Raw genomic sequence first — 17,342 nt, 5'->3', positions numbered from 1 at the left:
CTTTGTTATATTGATGGATTTTGTGAAGATATTGAAGAATATGGTTGATTCTATCAAATTCGTGGGAGATCTACATGATACTGTATGAAGATTTGTTGTGCATGGTGTTCTTTTCTTCATTGTGATCATATGAAACATAATAAACAAGGCTTTTGATGTTACAAGATAGATTTTCTTACAAGAGAATTCCATTTTCCTTGGTGTTTCTCTTGGGGCTCCATGTTTTTGGTGTGCAGCCAGGGAAACTTGCCATCAACAAGCACCAGAAGAGGGTGAAAATGAAGGAAATGGCATTGCTAAGAAGAGAAAAATTCAATGGATGTTTGTAAAGTTCCTTCTTCCACTGAAGAGTTGGAATTTCTCATAATCAGAGCCATTTTCCACAAAAATTTCATCCCACAATGGCGGAAACACATCACCATCATGATGCGTGCTCTATTTGGTGGACAATTTCCTCTTCCTGTTGAAGCAGTAGAAACTTGCATCTTGGTGGCAAACTGTTTGGGAATAAACTGAAGAGAAAAAACAGAGAATGACCATACATGGAAAATTTGGCATTCATTGAGAAGTTTCCAGACATCATCAAGTGGGAGATTGTGAAGAAGCTTCAAGAGTCTTGGTCTGTGGAGGTTCACAGAGACAAGAAGGAAAAGAGTTGGAATTTGTTCGTGGATGCTCAACAGCAAGATACATGGGATGCTTGGTGTACTGATAACCTTCTGTTTGTTCAATTAGCAACCCATTGGAAGTTGGTAGACAGAGTGTTTTTCACAACATACACTGTTGAAACCATCAGAAGCTGGCATTACTATAATGATGGTACCACCACAATGCTTACACGTATGCATTTTGACACCTTCAGAACCGAATACCTTCCTCTGCGCAATGGCATGAAAGCAGAATTCAGGGACGTTGAAAAGGAAGAAGTAGAAGAAATGTCGGCAAAAGAGTCCTCCAGAGACTGAAGCCTTTTGTTAACCCTCTGTGGAGCACTAACAACATAGTGGAGCCAATCCCCTGATGAATGATACAATAAATAGGCAAGCATTAGAACGAGTCCAGAGGTATGTGAGAAGAGAGAAAGTAAAAATCAAGGCTGAGAACAAGCTCGCAGTAGAAGCCACCTTTGACGCCCTTGCAGAACTCTTTACAAAAGTCCCAATGGCACATCAAGCCCTTCCTCCTCCTGCTGGAGGTCCACTTCCAAGCCAGATCCGTCCTGGAAATATTGATGATAGGCCAGCGAATGTAGTTCCATTGCCAGTTTTTAAGGGAGAGTACAATGAAGACCCCGATCTTCATGTAGCAGAGTTTATGATAGCATGTGTGGCTAACAATGCCAGAACCCTTGAGCATTGGTTAGCAATATTCCCCGCCACTTTCAAGGGCGCGGCATTTCAATGGTATGAGAGACAAGCAGCAGGAACTTTTGGCACATGGGATGACCTGAAGTTGGCCTTCCTCACTAAATTCAGGTGTGAAGGTTTTGAAGAGCGGATGCGAGAGGAATTTATGAATTTAAGTCAGTCCTCCGGAGAAAGAGTAGAAGCTTATGTCTCACGAATGGAATCCATCCTAAAGAGATAGACTAACCATAATCTAGATTATGGCATTCAGAAGGGAGTGTTTCTTAGAGGATTACAACCAGAAGTCCGTAAGTTTGTGGAGCTGCAAAGACCAGCCACACTGCAAGCTGCAACAGAAGGTGCAAGACTGTACGATGAAGTGGAAGCTAGATTAGCGATGAATCTAGGAAGAGGAGTCCTACCTCCCCTGATGCCAGGAATGATGTACCCACCAAATGCAATCCCAGGGACTATCCCCTACCCTTACCAACAAATGCCCCTAGTATCACAGTACAGTGCACCAAATCCACAGTGGCCACAATCAATGCCTCAAATGATGGTTCAACCACAACAGCAATGGTCCCAACCAATTTCCTCAATGCCAAATCAGCAGCAACAGTGGAACCTTACTAACTAGAGCCAACAGCCACAGTTCAAACAGGAGCTGTGAATCAGAATCAGAACAGAGATCCCTCTGCACCAACCCAACCTGTTTATGTAGTGATTTACAGAGACTCCTCAAAACCCTCCTGCCAGTACCTCCGAAGGAGAAATCTTGAAGGATTACTTATCCAACTCAGTTGCAAACATCAAAAAGGAGTTGATGGATGTGATTACAGAGTAGCTACAGGCGCTGAAAGTTAATACCGCTAGCATATCCAACATTGCAAGAGCAGGAAGAGATGTGATGTGGTCAAATACTTGGTGTGGTAAGTGTCATCAAGCAGGCCATTTAGCCACTGAATGTAGATGAAAACCAACTATTCCTAGGGCCTTCTGTTCCTACTATTTGCGAAAGAACCATACAGAGGACATTTACTCTCTAAAGGAGATGCATGATAGGAGAAGGAAGGAAGAAGATGCAAGATTCAACTTGCTGGAATCCAAAATGACAACACAGTATATTGGACCCAAGCCTAGAGAATTTGGTCCTAATTTCAAACCCACAAGATTTCCATCCCAAAGTTACAGAGGAAGACAGTCTGGCGGTGGTCAGAGATCAAAAGTGGAGTGTTATAGATGCGGAGAAAAGGGACACATTTCACCAAATTGTCCAAATCCCAGAAGGTCAGTGGATTACAAGCCCTTATGCAGTCGATGCAAAGGAGAAGGCCACACTACAAAAGACTGTCCAAGCCCAGCCCCAATGAAAAATAGTGCTACTGATAGTCCGGCCAAGGAGCCTACCTCCAATTTAGTGAAATTGGAAGTTGCTACCATCACGTGTGCAAAGAAGAAGGAACCATCTATCCAGAAAGAAAATAATCCTCGTGCCAGAACGGTGACGTTCGACCTTCCACCAGAAGAATAGAACAGAACAGAGCCTGACAGTGCCATACAGAGCATTACAGTGCCACAGAGAGTTATAGAGATAGTTCCACATACAAGACCAGAGGTCCAGGAGACAGAAGAGGCGAAGGTGCCACAAGTTGCAAAAGAAGTTCCCATAATTCCTCTGTTGGAAGAAAGAGGGAAAATGAAAATGGGTGTTGCCCCATTCCCTAACCGGTTAGAGAAGCGAGTGGATCCTATTAAGGAATACGATCTCGTTAGAGATCTAGATACCTTTAAACCAAACCTCACATTCTGACAATTATTGATCTTGTCTCCCAGTTGCCAAAAAAGGTTCACAAGTATACTGACAAGAAGACGTGGCTTAAGGATTGCTCCCTCAACAGCGACAAAGTCCAACAAAGCTCCAGAGCCTGTCAAAGAAGTGGATGTAGCTAACGCCTTCCTAGATCTGGGTACTCCAGAGACTGGCATGTGGATAGAAGGCTGCTTCATTGCAAATGCACTGATTGATGGAGGTTCATCAGTGAACATTATGACGGATGTGACAATGAAGGATCTAGGCCTACAAGGTGTGCAACCCACCCAATGGCTCATCAGACTGGCAGATCAAAGAAGAATCAAGCCTTTGGGCATTCTCCCATATGTGAAGACTACAGTGGCTGGAAAAGATTATTGGCTAACCTATCTGGTGGTGAAGCCAAAATCTTATGGTACATCCTACCCTCTGTTACTGGGCAGACCATGGCTTTTTGAAGCCAGAGCAAGGACGGATTGGTTCAAAGGAACCTTGACCTTGGGACGAGGACCCAAAAAAAGTGGTGCTGAAGCTATATGGTTCTCAAAAAGGACATGGATCCACCTCCTTGGAATTATCTTCTGACTCCCCTAATGAGGCTTCAGATGGAGCATCATCAGACGAAGATGCTGTCAAACAGATCCTTCCCAAGAAAACAGTGGCACGTTCCTTAATAGTGGATACTGTAAGCCAACTCCCAAAAGATGCAAAGCCATTATCAATGGGTGAATACTTCCTGCTTGAACCAGGAATGATTTCCGAAATCACTTCTGATAGTGAGATAGAAGCATGGATGTACTGCTCTCCCTGTTACATGGCCATAGCAGAGACAGACACAGAGGCAGAAGATGAAATAGAGAACATGTTCTTCTCTTACAGAGCTCCTACAAAGATAGAAGTAGAAGCAGAAGCAGAGACAGAGACAGAAGCAGAAGCAGAGACAGAGACAGAGACTGAAGAGGATGAATATGATATGGACGAAGAAGATTATGAAAGTGAGCCAGAAGAATCTATCCCACCTACAGAGGATACGTTTGAAGAAGAAGTTCCAGAAGCATCAGAAGCAGATGAGCTCATGCTATGGGATAGAATGACGATGGTACCATTTGGTCTGGTAAATGGATCTTCTCATATGCAAAATCTTTATAAGACATCGGTTACGGAGAACAAGCCGTCTTTCAGCAGTGGCTCATGCCGTCCTCACCCATCTTTGCCAAGAAAAGATGATAATGATGCACCGTGCCAACAAGCACCAGTCCCACAAACCCAACAGGAATCAAAGGGTTCCTGTTATGTGACCTTCCTGGACGCGTCATCAGAAGATGAGTCTTCAAGCCAAGAGGTAATTAATTTTGAAACCAAACCCGAAACAGCCCTAATCCCATTTCAACATCTCAAGGAGCACCCCAAGTCTCCACCAAAAGAAGAAGTTGGGTCTAGTGGGACATCAGAAGAGGACATCACTCCCTTGAAGGAGTCAGATATGTATCCAGAAGGAGTCCGTGGGACCTTCATCCGTGAAGTAGAAGGTGAAAGGCAGTTAACTTTTGTGGATGCAGATGGCACTGAACGCCACTTGAAGGTGGGTAGCAGTCTCCCAGAAGAGGAGTTGTCAACCTTGTACAGCTTGTTGAAAGAGAATTTGGACGTGTTTGCGTGGTCCTACAAAGACCTAAAGGGGATTGATCCCACAATATGTCAGCATCATATTGACTTGGAGCCCGATGCCAAACCAGTACGGCAATGACAGAGGTGAATGAACCCGAATTATTCCACATTGGTGAAAGCAGAGCTGCTGAAGCTTCTGGAAGCCGAGTTCATCTATCCAGTGGCAAATAGTGAATGGGTTTCACCCATCGTGGTTGTACCCAAGAAGAATGGCAAACTGCGAATCTGTGTGGATTTCCGAAAGCTCAATTTCAAGACAAAGAAGGATCACTTTCCTATCCCTTTCACAGACCAACTGTTGGACACAGTGGTTGGACATGAGCTTTATTCCCTTCTGGATGGATTCAGTGGATACAACCAAGTGTAGATCGCAAAAGAAGACCAGTCCAAAACAACCTTCACCACAGAATGGGGGACCTACGCTTACCGAGTGATGTCGTTTGGGCTCTGCAATTCCCCTGCTACTTTCCAGCGAGTCATGATGGCCGCATTCCAAAATCATCTGCATGACTTTATTGAGGTATATTTGGATGACTTCTGTGTCTATAGTTTGATCAGTGAGCACTCGAGACATTTGGAGCAATGCTTTGATCGATGCCGGGAGTATGGGATTTCCCTCAACCCCGACAAATGCATTTTTGGGAGCTCTTCTGGAGTTCTGTTGGGCCACATTGTCTCTGCACAAGGGATATCAACAGACCCTACAAAGATCGAAAAGATCGTAGCTTTGACAACACCCACCAACCTCAAACAGTTGAGGGGATTCCTAGGCCATGTGGGTTACTACAGAAGGTTCATAGCTCATTTCGCAACAAAGGCAACCTCCTTGCACAAGCTTCTGAGGAAAGATGTTGAGTTTGTTTGGACGGAAGAATATGACAAAGCCTTCACTACTCTAAAGCAGTGTCTGATTGAGGCACCCATTCTGCAACCTCCTGATTGGACGAAAGAGTTTCATGTACACACTGATGCATCCATTGAAGGCTTAGGTGCTGTCCTTTGCCAGAAGAGCTCCTCGAAGCTGGATCAACCAATCTATTACGCAAGCCGAAAAGTCACTGATAGGGAACCGAACTACACAGTGACAGAGCTGGAGTGCTTGGCAATGGTGTTTGCCCTAGAAAAGTTTCGCCACTACCTCCTATCTACCAAGTGCTTTAAATTTTATGTGGATCATGAGGCCCTATCCTTCCTGATGAATAAAGCAGATGTGAAAGGACAAATGATGAGATGGCTCCTTCTATTCCAGGAGTTTGACTTTGAGGTAACTACTAAGCCTCGTCGTTCCCATGTTCTGGCTGATCATCTGTCGCGTATCCCACAAACTGCAGACGAGGAGCAGGATGATCCAGACCTCCCTGATGCTTCCCTATTCCTAGTAGAAACTATAACTCCTGGTATGCAGACATTGCCAATCTGCTGGCAACTCAACAGTATCCTCCTGGCATTTCTAGTCGAGAGAGAAAGAAGCTTATGCTAGAATCATCCCCCTACACCCTGTTAGGCGGTGCACTGTACAAGAAAGGCAAAGATGAAGTGCTCCGAAGATGTGTTGCAGGAGATGAGATTGGGATTGTTCTGAAGGCTTGCCATGACGAGCCATGTGGAGGCCACTTTGCAGGAGAAGCCACAGCCAGGAAGGCTCTGCTAGCAGGATACTGGTGGCCTACCATTCATAAAGATGCCTATGATTACTATAAAAGATGTGATGCTTGTCAAAGAATGGGGAAACCCACGAAGACAAGTGCCATGCCACTACAAGCTATCCTTCCCCTAAAGCCGTTTGAGAAGTGGGGCATGGACTTCGTAGGCCCGATCGATCCTCCTACCAGAAGGAAACAGAACTGATACATCCTCGTATGTACGGATTATGTCACAAAGTGGTGTGAAGCTAAAGCCCTAAAGTGGGACGATGGTAATAGCGTGGCCCTATTCATGTACGAGAATATCATCACCCATTTTGGCAGTCACTTAGAGTTGGTAAGTGACAGAGGCACTCATTTACTTAACAAAGTCATTGAAGAGTTGACAGAGTTGTATAAGATCCGCCATCGAAAGTCCACTCCTTATTACCCCAGAGCCAACGGCCAAGTCGAAGTCACCAATCGCATCCTCTGCTCGATTCTGACAAGAACAATTGTCGCACATCGTCATGATTGGGATGATCAACTTACAGAGGCCCTCTGGGTTTACAAAGCCTTCCATAAAGCAGCAACATGACAGACACCCTTCTAGTTGGTGTATGGTACAGAAGTTGTTTTCCCTGTTGAACTAGAATTACCCTCTTTGAGAGTGGCTATCAAAGAGCGTTTGGGGAACGATGATTCACTGCAACGTCGTCTCCTGCACCTGGAATGTTTGGACGAAATTCGCAAGATGGCTTTACAGTGCATGGAAGCCACGCAAGCTCGACGCAAGGCTTACCATGACAGCTTCATCAAGCACAAAGAGTTCAAAGAAGGTGATTTGGTCCTAGCCTATGATTCATGATTTGGCAAGTTTCTTGGCAAGCTCCAACAGCGGTGGATGGGCCCATATAAGGTACTTGCCGTCAACCCTAATGGCTCTGTCCAAGTGCAGACCGTTGATGCCTCTGATAATCCCTTCCTGATCAATGGATATCGCCTGAAGAAGTACTTCCCTCCTTGGGGATCTTGACAATCATGGTCATCTGATCCTTTCCCTCGTTGGTGCGGCACTGTACTTCTTATGATGCTAATTCTGATAGCCGTTCTTCAGCCATTCCTGATGAGGTGGATGCAACCCTCTATCCTCTCAATCCCACCTTCCAACCTTGATCTCTTATCCTCTATTTTTCACCAGCGAGAGTGGCGAGGTGGATTCTTACAAATGGTCTTTCTACCATTCCCTTGTTTAATTCGAAAAAAAAAAGAGAGAGAGAAGAAATGCAAAAATACATATCGGTCATGGGAGAAAAGGACTTAGGTCCCTGTCATGCCGACCTATTCTTCGAGAAAAGGTGGAAACACCCTCGGGAATAGGGGAAAACAAGAAAAAAATAAGAGAGAGAAAAAAAAACAAAACAAAACTATTATGAGAGAAAAGGAAGAAATTCCCTGTCATAGCAGGCCTCATTCCAAGAAAAGGTGGCAAACACCCTTGGGCGAGAAGCTGGCTGTGGAAAAGGTGGCAACACCCAGCAATCCATGAAGTGGATTCATCAATTGATATCCCCAGGATCCAATTCCGAAGCTGCCTCCCTTGGTATGCTGTGTCCTGGGTTTCTCTGTAGAGCGTCTACCTGTCCTCTAGCAGACGCCATGGTCTATCCAACTCAACGTTCGATTTGATGGCTACCTCCCTGGGTACGCCTCTTCAACAACTGACAACGTGATCTTCATCGACAAACAATCGAGTGACATGAGCTTTCATTCTAACCGGATGGGGACGTGCGTATGGGTTGCCCCCTGTATCTATCAACAGAGAGTGAGACAGAGGGTGGGGTGAGTGACCAGTCTTTTCCCTTCAAATCAAATGAGAGGTGAGAAGTGTGAATGAAGTGTTGCACGCACGGGATGGGCCTCTCAATGCACAAAGCACAATTTGTTTCTGTGCATTGCACCATAAGGCTCCCTGGCCTTCCTTCTCGCACCGTATGCCGGCACCGGGCGGGATGCACCGTTGCACCATCAAATGCGCACAAGGCATACAACCTGTGCACAAGTGACTGTGAGGATTATATCAACGGGTTTCAGGACATGGTTGCCCTCCTGTATCTATCAACAGAGCGTGAGACAGAGGGTGGGCTGAGTGTGACTGGAGTTTCTTCAATCAATTACTTAGAGGTGAGATTGAGGGACGTTACGACACTTGGAGTCAGGTATGTTTCGGTTTCCCTATACACCCACAGGATGGGTCTTTGCCGTCAGCACAGGACACGTCACCCTATTCTGTACACTGCACTGTAAGGCTCCCTTGCCTTCCTCCTTGCACTTATGCTAGACGGGTTGGACACACTAATGCACCATCAACTACGCACCCTGGCATACTCCTTCTGCACCATTCCCCCTTGTCGATTCCTAAATCGGGTACGAGATATGGGTTTCAATTCTTATTCCTCAAGTGATATTAGTCATGGGGCAAGTGACTGTTCTTTCATTTCATTTGAGTGATTGTGAGTTGAGTGCAATATCCCTCGATATTGAATTTCCTACGATTCCTTCAACCAGCTACCTCCCTGGGTGCTGCCTCGTGGTCTTTTCCATGACGGACGTGTGCCGAGAAGATGCCTTGGTACCTCTAGCAGCCGACAACAACACAGGACGTGCCATCGACAATCAACTTTGATCCTCAACCACATGGGCCAAGTTCTTCTAACCCTACAACTTTTGCTTCTCAGTGACGTTCATGTTTTAAGTGTGGGGACGTTAGTGGATGGTCTGTGGCATGGTCCTAGGTCCCTGTTGCTTGCTTAACCCTATCTGTAAGGTCTTAAGTGTGGGGACGCGTCCCTACGCGTCTACATTACCTACCCCTCTGCATATGTCTTAACCTACTAATGCATGTATGCCATGACTTGCTTTTACCCTAATGGGGTCCCTTCCCACCCAAGCGTTCATTTTCCACCCACCCTTCGGAGTGTTCCCTTGCAGTTTTCCTTCATTCCCTGATTTTGCTGTCCTGCCATGTGAACGCCCCGTACGTTCACCGAAGTCCAAATCCAACCTTATAAGAATGTTCCTCCTTTTGAACTGACCATTTTTCTTTTTACCTACCCCTGTTTCGGTACACGGTTTTTGAGTTATTAATTTTTAAAGCATTTTACGCAAATTAGCCGGTTTTCCATATGAACGCGCTTTTCTTGCTTCGGAACCGTGATTTGACATCATAGCCCTGACAACCACTTTTCTCGTGACATTTTTCCTTTTTACTCTGAGTCATTTCAATGCACGGTTTGTCCAATATTAATTTTCCGGGCTTTTTAAGACTTTTTCGTGCATCTTTTTGACATTTTTTCATGTGAATCTACCCTGTTTGCATCGAAATTCCAATTTGATTTGATAGCCGTGTCCCTTGTGCCTTCCCCCACCTTTTTTATTTTTTCCTCCACCCTTTTTCGCCTTCTGGATTTTTTCTTATTAATTTTTAAATGAGTTTTCGGGCGTATTTTTGGTGTTTTTTGCATGTGAACCCCTCCTCCTTCCACAGGAACTGCGGTTTAATGTGACAAACCCTGTGCCAATCCTTCTTGCGGAGATTTTTCCTTCTTACTGCATGTCATTCCGGCGCACGGTTCGGCCAATATTAATTTCCGATCCCATTTTCGGGTCTATTTTTTGGGTTTTTCCCACGTGAACGCGTCTTATCTCCATCGGAACTATGTTTTGATGTGATAGGATTGTCGGGCACGTCTTTTTGCACATTTTTTCTTTTTCCTCCACCTCGTTCCGATGCACAGATCTTTCGATATTAATTTTTAATTGCCTTTTTTGATCCTTTTTTGTGTTTTTGGCACGTGAACGCCCTGTCTTTCTCCCGAAAGTCCCATTGCACATTTTCCCTATCTTCCCCCTGCCATCCTGCCCACTTTTTGCTTTTACGCCCTTTCGTTTTGACATCTGGATTGTGAGTTATTAAATTTTATTTATTTTTATGAGTTTTTACGCGCTCCGTCCTGTGCGTGATCGCACCCTTTTTCGATTTTACGTGTTTTAACGTGCCTCGATTGCATCCGCGTGCCTCGTCCCCGTATCCGGGCACCATTTCACTCTCGTCACGGCAATTTTTTTTTACCCCCGCCCCGCGCACACGCGCGGGACGGGGGGGGTACGCCTCTTCTTTATGGGACCCTCCGCCCATTTTCCCCCTTTGGGCCCCTGCCCATCTTCCTACCCTACCCTACCCCCCTTCCCACCCCCTGGGCACCCCGCCCATTCCCAACCCCTAGGCACCCCCTATGGACCTCGCCCATATCCCTTTCCACCCCCCCCATGTCCTTCTCTATCTCCCCCCCTCCCCCGACCCCTCCCCATCCCAACTGCCTCCCCTCCCTCTCTCCCTCTCCCGGTGCTGCTTCTGCATACCTACCTCCATCGCTTCTTCCACTCCCTCCCTCCCTACCTCCATCTCCACCACCTCCTCTTCCCCTTTCTTTCCCCTCCTCCTCTTCTCTTCCTTCTTTCCTTCTTCCTCTCCCACCCTGCCGCTCCTCCCTTCTCCTTCCCCTCCTTCCTCTCCCTCTTTCCCTTGCCCTGCGTTCGCCCGTTGGCGCGCCTGAGTCGGCCGCCCTGCGTGCATCGTCGGAGCCGCCGCGCCTGAGTCCGCCACCCGTCACCTCACCGTCGGCCGCCCAATGCGCTCCAGCCCGGCCTCCACGTCGTCCGCCACCCGCGCCCTCGCTGTCGGCCGCCTGGTGGCCCTGCGCTAGTCGCCCATCGCTGCCGTGCTCCACCCTGTTCGATCCGCCAGGCCTCGTGCCTCCTGTCGCTGACGCATCGCAGCCGCCGCCAGGCCTCGTGCCTCCTGTCGCCATGCATGTTCCAGCCGCCTCCCGCCTTCCCGCCTGTCCACGCCCCACCCCCCATTCAAATCCTTCCAACCCACTACATCCACCCCCCCCCACTAACCCCCCTTCCCACCCCCATAACCTACCCCCCCAACTAAACCTGTTCCCACCCCCAGAAAACCCACTACATCCACCCCCCACTAAACCCCCATTCACACCCACCCAGCACACCCAACTGTCAAGATTGTGGGAGAGAAGGAAGGAGTCTCGCTTGAAGCTTTCTTGCTTGCACAATGGGGGAAGACACACAAGGGTGGAGGCTGAAAACAGTTTTCCTCTTCTTAGTTGTGTAAGCCAAAAGAACTCAAGTACAAAGAAATAGAAGAACCCTATATATGGGTCTCAAACCAAACTCAACTAACTAAGGCGGCATACTAACTGAGCCACGAACTAGAGTAGATAAGGATAGCTATCATGTAGCTATTATTCATGGGCGGTGTACCAACCGCGTCTGCAACTGACAAGTCGGTGACATAAATACACAACGGTCACCCTGGCGTATCACGAGTGGAGCTCGATATCTCAACACTCCCCCTCGAGCTCAATCCCAATTCCTGCACACCAAGCAGGTCTCTGAATTTGCGCAGCTTCTCTGCGCCCAATGCCTTCGTGAATATGTCAGCTACCTGATCCTCTGTGCTGACATAAACTAGATCAATAAGACCTAGTAAAACCCTCTCTCGCACATAGTGATAATGCACCTCAATGTGCTTTGTTCTAGCATGATAGACTGGGTTATTTGCCAAGTGTATACTACTCATGTTGTCACAATAAATGACAACTGGCCCATCTGTAGACTGATGCATATCATAAAGTAGCTTATGCAACCAAGCTACCTCACATGCAGCCATTGCTGCACCCCTGTACTCAGCCTCTGTGCTCGACAAGGCAACTGTAGGCTGTTTCTTGCTGCTCCAAGTGACTGCAGCACTCCCAAAAGAGAACACATATCCACTGGTAGATCGTCTATCAGAAATACTACCAGCCCAATCAGCTTCAGTGTATCCATGCAACTGTATCTGAACCCCAGTCTCATAAAATAGTCCATACTGCAATGTGGACTTCACATACCTGAGTATGCGTCTAGCCGCATCCAAATGTGGTTTCCTTGGAGCCTGCATAAACTGACTTACCAATCCAACAGCATAGCTCAAATCTGGCCTGGTAATAGTCATATAAATCAAGCTTCCTACTATGCGTCTGTACATAGTAGGGTCTTCCAGAAGCTCACCTGCATCTGTGCTCAGCTTCACATTCTGCTCCAAGGGAACTGAAATAGGCTTACAGCCTGTCATCCCATATTTGGACAGCATGTCCAATCCATACTGCCTCTGCAAGAGCTGTATCCCACTTGGTGATCTAATCACCTCAATGCCCAAGAAATAACGCAGCTCTCCCAAATCCTTCATCTCAAACTTCTGCTTCAATAGCATTTTCACATGAAGGATATCTTCATCACTGTCACCTGTCATAATCAAATCATCAACATAAATGACAAGTAGCATAATACCTTTCTCTGTTTTTCTCACATAAAGTGAGAAATCTGCCTTGGAAATCTGAAAGCCAATAGTGACAAGATACTGTCCTATCTTGTCAGACCATGCTCTAGGTGCCTGCTTCAAGCCATACAAGGCTTTCTTCAACCTGCAAACAAACTCAGGATGAACAGCATGCACATAACCTGGTGGCTGCTCCATATATACCTCTTCTTGCAAATCACCATGCAAGAAGGCATTCTTTACATCCATCTGATGTAAAGACCATCCCTTTGATGCAGCCATAGCAATGACTGCTCTTACGGTTGCCATCCTTGCAACCGGACTAAATGTTTCTTCATAGTCAATGCCATATGTTTGTGCATACCCCTTGACTACTAATCTTGCCTTGTATCTGTTCACAGAACCATCAGCATTGTGCTTCACCTTATAAACCCACTTACAGCCAATTGCATTCTTACCTTTAGGCAAAGGTACTAACTCCCATGTAGCATTTGCTTCCAAGGCATCCATTTCTTCATCCATGGCTTTCTCCCATTTTTCTTTTCCCATGGCTTGCTCAAAAGATGTGGGTTCTGGTTCCTGTATCACTTTGACCATATATGCATAGTGAATGGCTGTAAATCCATCATATTTCAGCCTATCCACAGGATACCTAGCTCTCGTAGACCTGCGCAAAGTAGGTTCACTCCCAGGTGCTCTCAAAACATCCCTGGTCTTCCTTACTCCAGGTGTAACAATAGAAGGAATACCCAACTCATCATCAATGCTCTGTTCTGAGCCACTGGATTCACCATCCACATAAGAGTGACCTGCATTCACATCAAACATGGGCTGATCAACCTTCTCTTTTCCTTTTCGTGATACCTGCATACCACTATCTGCATTACTTTGAGAAGATTCTCCTGATCTCAATCTGCCTGTCCATGGCGAAGAATGTGAACCACTACTAGAGGACGCTCCAGATCCACTAATATTTTGTGACTGCTGCTGTGAATTTTGTGCATCTTCATCATCAATCACATTTACTGGTTTATACCAGCTACTCATCTCATCAAAAACAACATCTCTGCTCACTGTAAACTTACGAGTAGAAGGGTTATAGCATCTATACCCTTTTTGCTGCAGAGAGTAACCAATAAAGATGCACTTATCAGCTTTTGGATCCAACTTGGATCTCAGCTCATCTGGCACATGTACATAGGCAATGCAACCAAAAATTTTCAAATGAGAAATATCTGGTTTCCTACCAGTATACCTCTCCTCTGGAGTCATTCCATGTATTGCTGCAGTGGGAGTCCTGTTCATTATGTAGACTGCTGTAGCAACTGCTTCAGCCCAATAAAAATCTGGCAAGTCTTTTTCATTGAGCATGGCACGAGATACCTCTCCAATATGCCTGTTTTTCCTTTCTGCAATTCCATTCTGTTGTGGGGTATAACTGCATGAATATTGCTGCTTTATGCCATGCTCCTGCAGGAACCTTGCAAACTCATTTGAGAGGTACTCTCCCCCTCCATCTGACCTTAGGCATTTTATTTGCAGACCTGTTTCTTTTTCAGCCATAGCTTTAAGAGTTTTGAAATGCCCAAAAACTTCACTTTTCTTTTTCATAAAATACACCCAAACTTTTCTGCTATAGTCATCAATAAAAGTGACAAAATAATGACAGCCTCCAAGAGATGCAGCTTTAGTAGTCCACACATCAGAGTGGATTAATTCCAATGGCTTCTCACTCTCTTGAACATGTCTAGGAAATGGTTTCCTTGCCTGCTTTCCAAATTGACAGGCTTCACATACCTTATGCATTTCTGCAACCTTGAATTTCGGCAAACCTGCAACAATATTTTGGGCCTGCATTGATTTAAGTCGCTGTACATTAACATGACCAATGCGTTTATGCCAGATATCAATATCTGCAACTACACCGGTCCCATGTGCAAACATTGCTGCACTCAATTCAGACATGTCTGCATTCAACGTAAACATTCTGCCCTTCTTCTTTCCTTTTGCTATCAAGCGACCTTTATTTTTCATATCCTCAACAAAGCATCCATGAGGATTAAACCTGACCTGCAAGCCCTGCTCAACCATTTGACCAACAGAAACCAGATTCTTGGTGATATTCGGAACATGAAATACATCGGAGAGGTATTTCTTTTTCCCATCCTGCATAGACAAAGGAATTTTTCCAATCTGCACAATAGGATGTGCAGTATCATCACCAGTCTCCACAAATCCTGGTTTTTCCATTTTCCTTGCATCCTCCATCCATTCTGCATGACCTGTCATGTGGTTTGACGCACCTGAGTCGACATACCATACATCGTTGCTTTCTTCTGTACTTGTCACAGAATTGTTCATGTGCTGCACCATAAACAGATGCTCATTTCTGTCATCACCCTGTCTACTAGAAGATGCATAATTTCCTTGTTGCAGTTTTCCATTCATGATGTCATTCTGCTTTTTGTAGCAGTCTTTAGCCATATGACCCATTTTACCACAATAGTAGCATTCAACATTACTGTTTGCATTTTGGCCTCTTTGCCATCCACCACGACCTCTTTGGCTCCCCCTGCCTCTAGAGTTACCACGTCCTCCTCCATAGGACTGGTTTTCTTGAGTTTGCTGCATATTCTGATTTTTGCCACGGCCTCCAAATCGGCCTCCTCTACCTCTGCCTCTACCTCTTCCAGCATTTGAGTAGAAGACAGCTTCTTTTGAAGTTCCTCCTGAAGAAGATGCACCACCATTTCTCTGTTCCTCAGAAATTAGAAGAGCAATCAACTCCTCAAAATCAGGAAATCTTTCACGAACTGAAATGGATGTCCGAAACTGTGCATAATCCTTTCCTAGACCATTCAAGGTCACGGAAACTAAATCATCATCTTCCACTGGCGACCCAATGGAAGCAAGTGCATCTGCAATCTTCTTCACCTTCATGTGGTAGTCGTTGATGCTCATACTTTCTCTTTGCACATTATGCAACTCTTGCTTGAGCTGCATTTTCCTGGCTTGCGTATTTGTGCTATACATTTTTGACAAAGTATCCCATGCCTCCTTTGGCGTACTTGCATCCTGAATATGCACAATCATAGAGTCTGAAATACTGATAGACAGCCAATACATAACTTTCCTGGCTCTCTCATGCCATGTTTTAAATGCCTGCATTTGTTGTTGATTGGGAACATCAGGAAGAACTGGTTCTTCTTCATTTCCTGCAACAAATTCCCAATATCCTTTTCCCATAAGGAAATTCGTCATTCTAAACTTCCATGCCTGGAAGTTGTTCTTGTCAAGCTTTTCAGTGACAATCTGTGAAAGAGAATCAGACGCCATTACAGAATACTGCAAGAAATTCTGTCACTGCAAAAAACACAGCTTCACCCTCACAAGGGCAAATCTGCAAAACTGGCGAAAGTGGTATTTGACCACACAGTCACTTCCTAGTGACGATTTTGCATAAACAGGAACCACGGATGATTCTGAAACTCCCAATGTCTCTGCGCACAAGCATACGATGCAATTTCTACAGTAACTTTTCACCGACCTGTAGAACAGTGGCTGCACAGCATAAAACTGAGCCTTTTCCTGAGTGCGTGCAGAAAACTTCCGTCTGCAAAACAGGCCCCGAAATGGCCTCAAATCAAAAAAACAAGGTCACCAAGGGCTAAAGCCCTTACCCGCAGCATATACTGCCCTCTTGCTTCACCGCGAAGGGCGTCTCAACCTGAGACAATGCACTCCTGCAATTTCCGGCTGTGCTACCTGCAGAGATCTGCTCCCAAAACAGAAAATGAAAGCAACACTGCTCCTCTTACCAGACCACCGCGAGCTTGGCTTGCTTTCTTGAGCTCCTTACCACGAACAAGGCTCTGATACCATGTCAAGATTGTGGGAGAGAAGGAAGGAGTCTCGCTTGAAGCTTTCTTGCTTGCACAATGGGGGAAGACACACAAGGGTGGAGGCTGAAAACAGTTTTCCTCTTCTTAGTTGTGTAAGCCAAAAGAACTCAAGTACAAAGAAATAGAAGAACCCTATATATGGGTCTCAAACCAAACTCAACTAACTAAGGCGGCATACTAACTGAGCCACGAACTAGAGTAGATAAGGATAGCTATCATGTAGCTATTATTCATGGGCGGTGTACCAACCGCGTCTGCAACTGACAAGTCGGTGACATAAATACACAACGGTCACCCTGGCGTATCACGAGTGGAGCTCGATATCTCAACACCAACTTCCCCCACCCTCACACTAATCTCTGTTCCTACCCCCCGCACACACAACCTCCTTTCACTCCACTAGCCCCCCCTTCACACCCCATACCCACACACTCCCCACCACCCCTAACCAGGCCCCCTTTCCCCCCACCTTTGCACATACCCACCCCCCTATCCTTCTGTCAGCCCCTTGTCCTACCTCAGCAACCCCGCAGCACCTGACCCCTCCTTAACCCCCTGTCACACAGCACCTCGCAAACAACCCCATCCAAA

The sequence above is a fragment of the Lygodium microphyllum genome, chromosome 17 (assembly GCF_053477565.2).
Source record: "Lygodium microphyllum isolate KBCC chromosome 17, Lygodium_microphyllum_v1.1.10, whole genome shotgun sequence".
In the NCBI taxonomy this organism is placed as follows: domain Eukaryota; kingdom Viridiplantae; phylum Streptophyta; class Polypodiopsida; order Schizaeales; family Lygodiaceae; genus Lygodium; species Lygodium microphyllum.
This window is presented reverse-complemented; position numbering follows the sequence as displayed.